The sequence below is a fragment of the Oncorhynchus keta genome, unplaced genomic scaffold (genome assembly GCF_023373465.1).
Source record: "Oncorhynchus keta strain PuntledgeMale-10-30-2019 unplaced genomic scaffold, Oket_V2 Un_scaffold_12605_pilon_pilon, whole genome shotgun sequence".
In the NCBI taxonomy this organism is placed as follows: Eukaryota; Metazoa; Chordata; class Actinopteri; order Salmoniformes; family Salmonidae; genus Oncorhynchus; species Oncorhynchus keta.
In genome coordinates this window covers 105,261-114,155 of record NW_026290766.1, presented here as the reverse complement: position 1 = coordinate 114,155, position 8,895 = coordinate 105,261, and the positions used below count along the sequence as shown (strand labels likewise).

Sequence of the window (8,895 nt, the reverse complement as noted above, 5' to 3'; positions counted from 1 at the left end):
ACATTGTTTCAGGTGATACAGTAGGTATTACTGAACATTATGTCAGGGGATACAGTAGGTATTACTGAACATTGTGTCAGGGGATACAGTAGGTATTACTGAACATTATGTCAGAGGGCTGATACAGTAGGTATTACTGAACATTGTGTCAGAGGATACAGTAGGTATTACTGAACATTGTGTCAGAGGATACAGTAGGTATTACTGAACATTGTGTCAGGGGATACAGTAGGTATTACTGAACATTATGTCAGAGGATACAGTAGGTATTACTGAACATTGTGTCAAGGGATACAGTAGGTATTACTGCACATTGTGTCAGAGGATACAGTAGGTATTACTGAACATTGTGCCAGGGGATACAGTAGGTATTACTGAACATTGTGTCAGGGGCTGATTACACCACCACTATCCCCATCACCACCACCACCTCAGCCTGGTTACACCACCACTGTCCCCATCACCGCCATCTCAGCCTGGTTACACCACCACTATCCCCACCACCACCACCACCTCAGCCTGGTTACACCACCACTATCCCCATCACCGCCATCTCAGCCTGGTTACACCACCACTATCCCCACCACCACCACCACCTCAGCCTGGTTACACCACCACTATCCCCATCACCGCCACCTCAGCCTGGTTACACCACCACTATCCCCACCACCACCACCTCAGCCTGGTTACACCACCACTATCCCCACCACCACCACCACCTCAGCCTGGTTACACCACCACTATCCCCACCACCACCACCACATCAGCCTGGTTACACCACCACTATCCCCACCACCACCACCACATCAGCCTGGTTACACCACCACTATCCCCATCACCACCATCTCAGCCTGGTTACACCACCACTATCCCCATCACCACCATCTCAGCCTGGTTACACCATCACTATCCCCACCACCACCACCACCACCTCAGCCTGTTTACACCACCACTATCCCCATCACCACCACCTCAGCCTGGTTACACCATCACTATCCCCATCACCACCTCAGCCTGTTTACACCACCACTATCCCCATCACCACCACCTCAGCCTGGTTACACCATCACTATCCCCATCACCGCCACCACCTCAGCCTGGTTACACCACCACTATCCCCACCACCAACAAAACACCTACATTCATCTCCTCTAGCTATGAAACAAATAATTTATTTTGTACTTCCCCGATAATTTACTTTATTTTTTATTTTTCTCTCTCCCTTCCCTTTCCCTTTCCACAAGGAATTCTCCATTTCCCTATAAAATGAAAATTCATCTAGAATTACATCTTATGTCATCATTATGTTTATTAAGCGTGGATGATGTATATGAACAGTGCTGGCTTGCCGCTGAGTGCTTAATGATGCATAAGATTAAGCCGAGGCTCTCAGCTGCGCTGTGACTCCCCTCTGGTTCTCTCTCTCTGCAGAGGCATGCTGGGAGCTCCAAACGGCCATCAGGTGAATGGAACTAACATCTCTCTTCTTTTAGTGTCTGGGCTGGTGTGAGGGAGAGTGGGGTGGGGGAGAGAGAGATAGCATGGGGGTGGGGGGTGGGAGAAGGGGAGAGGGGATGAGGGAGAGTGGGGTGGAGGGTGAGTGGGGGGGGAGAGAGATAGCATGGGGGTGGGGGGTGGGAGAAGGGGAGAGGGGGATGAGGGAGAGTGTATGGGGGGTGGGGTTGTGGTGGGGTGAGGATGTGGGGGTAAAGTGTGTGTGTGTGCGCATGGGTTTGTGCATTGTGTCACTCACATCTTACACTAAATCTGTCCTCCTACATATTAAAAATAACCTCCTTCCTCTTTGCTCACTGTGCACCTGTCATTACCCTACTTTCTTTGCCTGCCTCCCCCTGTGTCCTCTCCTCCTTTTCTCTCCTGCTCTGCCTCCCCCTGTCATCTCATCCTTTTCTCTCCTGCTCTGCCTCCCCCTGTCCTCTCATCCTTTTCTCCCCTGCTCTGCCTCCCCCTGTCATCTCATCCTTTTCTCTCCTGCTCTGCCTCCCCCTGTCCTCTCCTCCTTTTCTCTCCTGCTCTGCCTCCCCCTGTCATCTCATCCTTTTCTCTCCTGCTCTGCCTCTCCCTGTCCTCTCCTCCTTTTCTCTCCTGCTCTGCCTCTCCCTGTGTCCTCTCCTCCTTTTCTCTCCTGCTCTGCCTCCCCCTGTCCTCTCCTGCTCTGCCTCCCCCTGTCATCTCATCCTTTTCTCTCCTGCTCTGCCTCCCCCTGTCCTCTCCTCCTTTTCTCTCCTGCTCTGCCTCCCCTGTCCTCTCATCATTTTCTCTCCTGCTCTGCCTCCCCTGTCCTCTCCTGCTCTGCCTCCCCTGTCTTCTCATCCTTTTCTCCCCTGCTCTGCCTCCCCCTGTCTTCTCATCATTTTCTCTCCTGCTCTGCCTCCCCCTGTCTTCTCTCCTCCTTTGCCTCCCTGTCTGCCTCCCTTTCTCTCCTGCTCTGCCTCCCCTGTCTTCTCATCCTTTTCTCCCCTGCTCTGCCTCCCCCTGTCCTCTCCTCCTTTTCTCTCCTGCTCTGCCTCTCCCTGTCCTCTCCTCCTTTTCTCTCCTGCTCTGCCTCTCCCTGTCCTCTCCTCCTTTTCTCTCCTGCTCTGCCTCTCCCTGTGTCCTCTCCTCTCTCCTGCTTCTCCCTGTCCTCTCCTCCTTTTCTCTCCTGCTCTGCCTCTCCCTGTGTCCTCTCCTCCTTTTCTCTCCTGCTCTGCCTCTCCCTGTCCTCTCCTCCTTTTCTCTCCTGCTCTGCCTCTCCCTGTCCTCTCCTCCTTTTCTCTCCTGCTCTGCCTCTCCCTGTCCTCTCCTCCTTTTCTCTCCTGCTCTGCCTCTCCCTGTGTCCTCTCCTCCTTTTCTCTCCTGCTCTGCCTCTCCCTGTCCTCTCCTCCTTTTCTCTCCTGCTCTGCTTCTCCCTGTCCTCTCCTCCTTTTCTCTCCTGCTCTGCCTCTCCCTGTGTCCTCTCCTCCTTTTCTCTCCTGCTCTGCCTCTCCCTGTCCTCTCCTCCTTTTCTCTCCTGCTCTGCTTCTCCCTGTGTCCTCTCCTCCTTTTCTCTCCTGCTCTGCCTCTCCCTGTGTCCTCTCCTCCTTTTCTCTCCTGCTCTGCCTCTCCCTGTCCTCTCCTCATTTTCTCTCCTTGTCTGCCCCTCCCTGTCCTCTCACCCTTTCTCTCCTGCTCTGACTCTCCCTGTCCTCTCCTCTTCTCTCCTGCCTGCTCTGCCTCTCCCTGTCCTCTCCTTTTCTCTCCTGCTCTGCCTCTCCCTGTCCTCTCCTCCTTTTCTCTCCTGCTCTGCCTCTCCCTGTGTCCTCTCCTCCTTTTCTCTCCTGCTCTGCCTCTCCCTGTCCTCTCCTCCTTTTCTCTCCTGCTCTGCCTCTCCCTGTGTCCTCTCCTCCTTTTCTCTCCTGCTCTGCCTCTCCCTGTCCTCTCCTCCTTTTCTCTCCTGCTCTGCCTCTCCCTGTCCTCTCCTCCTTTTCTCTCCTGCTCTGCCTCTCCCTGTCCTCTCCTCTTTTCTCTCCTGCTCTGCCTCTCCCTGTCCTCTCCTTTTCTCTCCTGCTCTGCCTCTCCCTGTCCTCTCATTTTCTCCCCTGCTCTGCTTCTCCCTGTCCTCTCCTCCTTTTCTCTCCTGCTCTGCCTCTCCCTGTGTCCTCTCCTCCTTTTCTCTCCTGCTCTGCCTCTCCCTGTGTCCTCTCCTCCTTTTCTCTCCTGCTCTGCCTCCCCCTGTCCTCTCCTCTTCTCTCCTGCTCTGCTTCTCCCTGTCCTCTCCTCTTCTCTCCTTCTCTGCCTCTCCCTGTCCTCTCCTCCTTTCTCTCCTGCTCTGCCTCTCCCTATCCTCTCCTCCTTTTCTCCCCCTGCTCTGCTTCTCCTGTCCTCTCCTCCTTTTCTCTCCTGCTCTGCCTCTCCCTATCCTCTCCTCCCCCTTCTCTCTCCTGCTCTGCCTCTCCCTGTCCTCTCCTCCTTTCTCTCCTGCTCTGCTTCTCCCTGTCCTCTCATCCTTTTCTCTCCTCCTCTTCCCACATACTCTTCATATCCCTCCATGGACCCCTTCTCCTCTCCCTTCTCTCTGCACTCTCTGCAACAGTGCTATCTAGAACCTAAAATGTTAATTTGGCTGTCCCCATTGGAGAACCATTTGAAGAACCTGTTTTGGTTCCAGGTAGAACCCTTTTTGGTTCCAATTAGAACCCAAAAGAGTTTGACCTGGAACCAAAAAGGGTCCCTCCTATGGGGACAGCCATAGAACAATTCAATTCAAAGGGTTTTATTGGCTATCTCCCTCTCCCTCTCTCCCCCTCTCTCTTTCCCCTCTTGTTCTCTCTCTCCATCTCCCCCTATCTCGCTCTCTCTCGCTCTCTCTCCATCCCTCTCCTTCTCTCCCTCCCCTCTCCTTCTCTCCATCCCTCTCCTTCTCTCCCTCCCCTCTCCTTCTCTCCCTCCCCTCTCCTTCTCTCCCTCCCCTCTCCTTCTCTCCCTCCCTCCCCTCTCCTTCTCTCCCTCCCTCTCCTTCTCTCCATCCCTCTCCTTCTCTCCCTCCCCTCTCCTTCTCTCCATCCCTCTCCTTCTTTCCCTCCCCTCTCCTTCTCTCCCTCCCCTCCCTTCTCTCCCTCCCCTCTCTCTCCCTCCCCTCTCCTCTCCCTCCCTCTCCTCTCCCTCCCTCCCCTCTCCTTCTCTCCCTCCCCTCTCCTTTTCTCCCTCCCATCTCCATCTCTCCCTCCCCTCTCCTTCTCTCTGCCGTGGGTACCGCTGTTTTACCGTGGTGACGTCTATGACAAAAACATTATTATTATTAACATTGTGCTGCTAAACAATCCAATACAGAGCTCCACAGGGAGGAAGTTAACCTCTTGTATCTTCCACTGATGCTATCCAGGCTCCTATCATGAATGGCTCCCTAGTCCCTATGTAGTGCACTACTTATGACCCGAACCCTATGGTGAGGAGAATAGGTGCCATTTGGGACAGAGCACAGACCACGTGACGGCCGCCACACTCAATCCAAATCATTAGTCTCCTCCTCACCCTCCATGACGCAACAGAAGGAGAAGAAAGGTCTATTAGTAGCAGAGACCTGGTAAGAGACCTTCGTTTCTCTCCTCAGAGGAGCAATAGCTCCCCAATTCCCACCGGGAGATCCTGCTGGTAAAAACGAATTCTACTTTTAATAATCTGTCATCAGGACCAGAGGCAGTCATAAATTATGTTTGGTAGCATGTGCGAGAGCAAGCCACAAGAGGGAAATCACGGTGGGAAAAAATCAAAGCCCGAGTTTGACAAACTTTCCCAAAGATAAATAATAACTTACAAACCGGATTAGTTGTTAAGTCGCGGCTGAGTGCATAGTCAAGCCGCTCCAATCAGGACCCCGATGCAGAATGAAGGATTTAGGGAGAGGCCCATCATTTGTTTTCTCTCCTCTTCTCCTCCCTCTTTTTATATATGCATCATCCCACCTCTTCTCATTCCTCCCTCCTTTCCTTTAGACTCATTATATTCAGGGCCTGTTGTCATCACCACCCCCAGGCCAGAATGCTTTATCTTTAACACCTAGTGTGCCAGACTCTCCGTGTGTGTGTGTGTGTGTGTGTGTGTGTGTGTGTGTGTGTGTGTGTGTGTGTGTGTGTGTGTGTGTGTGTGTGTGTGTGTGTGTGTGTGTGTGTGTGTGTGTGTGTGTGTGTGTGTGTGTGTGTGTGTGTGTGTGTGTGTGTGTGTGTGTGTGTGTGTGTTTGAAGTGTGGATGGACTAAGAGCTGTTTGAAGGTAAAGGGAATCTTTAAGTACGTAGGAGTATATAGTATATAGTCTAATGGAGACTGAGGGACGTTACTGAGAAAAAAATGCCCTGACTCCTGCCTTTCCTGTTGTTAAGTAAATTAAGGGAAACAACACCACTACCACTACACACAAATCAAATCAAATCAAATCAAATCAAATTTATATAGCCCTTCGTACATCAGCTGATATCTCAAAGTGCTGTACAGAAACCCAGCCTAAAACCCCAAACAGCAAACAATGCAGGTGTAAAAGCACGGTGGCTAGGAAAACTCCTAGAAAGGCACCTAGGAAGAAACCTAGAGAGGAACCGGGCTATGTGGGGTGGCAGAGATTATAACAGAACATGACCAAGATGTTCAAATGTTCATAAATGACAATAATAATAAGGCAGAACAGTTGAAACTGGAGCAGCAGCACAGTCAGGTGGACTGGGGACAGCAAGGAGCCTTCATGTCAGGTAGTCCTGGGGCACGGTCCTGGGGCTCAGGTCAGTTGAAACTGGAGCAGGAGCATGGCCAGGTGGACTGGGGACAGCAAGGAGTCCATGTCAGGTAGTCCTGGGACATGGTCCTAGGGCTCAGGTCCTCCGAGAGAGAGAAAGAAAGAGAGAAGGAGAGAATTAGAGAACGCACACTTAGATTCACACAGGACACCGAATAGGACAGGAGAAGTACTCCAGATATAACAAACTGACCCTAGCCCCCCGACACATAAACTACTGCAGCATAAATACTGGAGGCTGAGACAGGAGGGGTCAGGAGACACTGTGGCACCACACACACACACCACACACACACACACACACACACACACACACACACACACACACACACACACATAGACACACACACACACACACACACACACACACACACACACACACACACACACACACACACACACACACACACACACACACACACACACACACACACACACACACACACACACACACACACACACACACACACACACACACACACACACACACACACACACACACACACAACAACACAATATTAGCCACAAAGAAGTGTTCTTCAGAGGTGTTATAGTCCCACTTGATTAACACTGTGTGTCCAGCCCAGCCAGCCTTACTGAAACTCAGTTACCTAGAGAGTCCACCACTATGGACCAGAGTCCTGTGGGCCCTGAAAGGTTTTGGGTGTACTACTATGGACCAGAGTCCTGTGGGTCCTGAAAGGTGTTGGGTCCACCACTATGGACCAGAGTCCTGTGGGTCCTGAAAGGTGTTGGGTCCACCACTATGGACCAGAGTCCTGTGGGCCCTGAAAGGTGTTGGGTGTACCATTATAGACCAGAGTCCTGTGGGTCCTGAAAGGTGTTTGGTGCACCACTATGGACCAGAGTCCTGTGGGTCCTGAAAGGTGTTGGGTCCACCACTATGGACCAGAGTCCTGTGGGTCCTGAAAGGTGTTGGGTCCACCAATATGGACCAGAGTCCTGTGGGTCCTGAAAGGTGTTGGGTCCACCAATATGGACCAGAGTCCTGTGGGTCCTGAAAGGTGTTGGGTGTACCATTATGTACCAGAGTCCTGTGGGTCCTGAAAGGTGTTGGGTCCACCAATATGGACCAGAGTCCTGTGGGTCCTGAAAGGTGTTGGGTCCACCACTATGGACCAGAGTCCTGTGGGCCCTGAAAGGTGTTGGGTCCACCACTATGGACCAGAGTCCTGTGGGTCCTGAAAGGTGTTGGGTGTACCATTATGGACCAGAGTCCTGTGGGTCCTGAAAGGTGTTGGTGTACCAATATGGACCAGAGTCCTGTGGGTCCTGAAAGGTGTTGGGTCCACCACTATGGACCAGAGTCCTGTGGGTCCTGAAAGGTGTTGGGTCCACCACTATGGACCAGAGTCCTGTGGGTCCTGAAAGGTGTTTGTGGGTCCTGAAAGGTGTTGGGTCCACCACTATGGACCAGAGTCCTGTGGGTCCTGAAAGGTGTTTGTGGGTCCTGAAAGGTGTTGGGTGTACCATTATGGACCAGAGTCCTGTGGGCCCTGAAAGGTGTTGGGTGTACCAATATGGACCAGAGTCCTGTGGGCCCTGAAAGGTGTTTGTGGGTCCTGAAAGGTGTTGGGTCCACCATTATGGACCAGAGTCCTGTGGGTCCTGAAAGGTGTTGGGTGTACCATTATGGACCAGAGTCCTGTGGGCCCTGAAAGGTGTTGGGTCCACCACTATAGACCAGAGTCCTGTGGGTCCTGAAAGGTGTTGGGTCCACCACTATGGACCAGAGTCCTGTGGGTCCTGAAAGGTGTTGAGTCCACCACTATAGACCAGAGTCCTGTGGGTCCTGAAAGGTGTTGGGTCCACCACTATGGACCAGAGTCCTGAGGGTCCTGAAAGGTTTGGGTCCACCACTATGGACCAGAGTCCTGTGGGTCCTGAAAGGTGTTGGGTCCACCACTATGGACCAGAGTCCTGAGGGTCCTGAAAGGTTTGGGTGTACCATTATGGACCAGAGTCCTGTGGGTCCTGAAAGGTGTTGGGTCCACCACTATGGACCAGAGTCCTGTGGGCCCTGAAAGGTTTTGGGTGTACCATTATGGACCAGAGTCCTGTGGGTCCTGAAAGGTGTTGGGTCCACCACTATGGACCAGAGTCCTGTGGGTCCTGAAAGGTGTTGGGTGTACCACTATGGACCAGAGTCCTGTGGGTCCTGAAAGGTGTTGGGTCCACCACTATGGACCAGAGTCCTGTGGGTCCTGAAAGGTGTTGGGTCCACCATTATGGACCAGAGTCCTGTGGGTCCTGAAAGGTTTTGGGTCCACCACTATAGACCAGAGTCCTGAGGGTCCTGAAAGGTGTTGGGTCCACCACTATGGACCAGAGTCCTGTGGGTCCTGAAAGGTGTTGGGTCCACCACTATGGACCAGAGTCCTGTGGGTCCTGAAAGGTGTTGGGTGTACCACTATGGACCAGAGTCCTGTGGGTCCTGAAAGGTGTTGGGTGTACCACTATGGACCAGAGTCCTGTGGGTCCTGAACGGTGCTGGGTGCACAAACCAAAATGACTGTACTGTCTGTCTGTCTCCAGCCAGTCTTACCTGTCCTCTAGTCTACTGTCTGTCTGTCTCCAGCCAGTCTTAACTGTCCTCTAGTCTACTGTCTGT

The 8,895-nt window shown here is 52.5% G+C and overlaps 1 long non-coding RNA gene across 14 annotated transcripts; it reads left to right on the top strand.

Annotated features, from left to right (window-relative positions):
- The first annotated feature begins 6,826 nt into the window (after positions 1-6,826).
- On the top strand, positions 6,827-8,549 carry LOC127927323 (uncharacterized). 14 transcript variants are annotated; one of them, XR_008126950.1, is made up of 5 exons: positions 6,827-6,920; positions 7,105-7,518; positions 7,564-7,899; positions 8,084-8,220; positions 8,312-8,544. It is a non-coding gene; the product is annotated as an uncharacterized LOC127927323 (long non-coding RNA). The 14 variants fall into 14 exon arrangements; XR_008126947.1 differs by lacking the exon at positions 6,827-6,920 and adding an exon at positions 6,947-7,058; XR_008126958.1 differs by lacking the exon at positions 6,827-6,920 and having other exon boundaries at positions 6,947-7,150; positions 7,243-7,518.
- Positions 8,550-8,895: the final 346 nt, after the last annotated feature.